Source organism: Theobroma umbraticum, unplaced genomic scaffold, assembly GCF_002168275.2.
Source record: "Theobroma umbraticum cultivar Fairchild unplaced genomic scaffold, ASM216827v3 scaffold_106.0, whole genome shotgun sequence".
NCBI classification, from domain to species: Eukaryota; Viridiplantae; Streptophyta; class Magnoliopsida; order Malvales; family Malvaceae; genus Theobroma; species Theobroma umbraticum.
Window position 1 is genome coordinate 2,102,860 of NW_018397276.1, and position 461 is coordinate 2,103,320.

The window sequence follows — 461 nt, forward strand, 5'->3', positions numbered from 1 at the left end:
TTTTTTTTTTTTCTTTTAATGTTCATTGAATCTATTTGTAGATGTCCAATTTTGGTTGATTATTATTTTTTAAAGTATTATACTACAGAATAAGAACAAGCGTCGTATAGCTATTTCATATGTTACAAATAGGAATAAGTGTGAAATAGCTATTGTTAGAAATTTGAGAATATGGTGCCTTGGAAAGCAAATATATTCTCATGTTTAATTTCATTTAATTTATTTGTAATTAAAGTATATTTTGGTAATAAGACTAAGAGTTTGTTTTAATTAAGCATTCATTATCTAATTATTAAGGTACCATGATTATATTGAGATGTTAAAATAATTTGTATGAAGAGTCATACATAAGAAACATGTATTTTAATTAAATCTAACAATTGTTTACAGCCATGTAATAAAGCTGATCACTTTATTGTGTTAAAGATGTAATGTCCAAATTACTTCCAACAAAATGATTG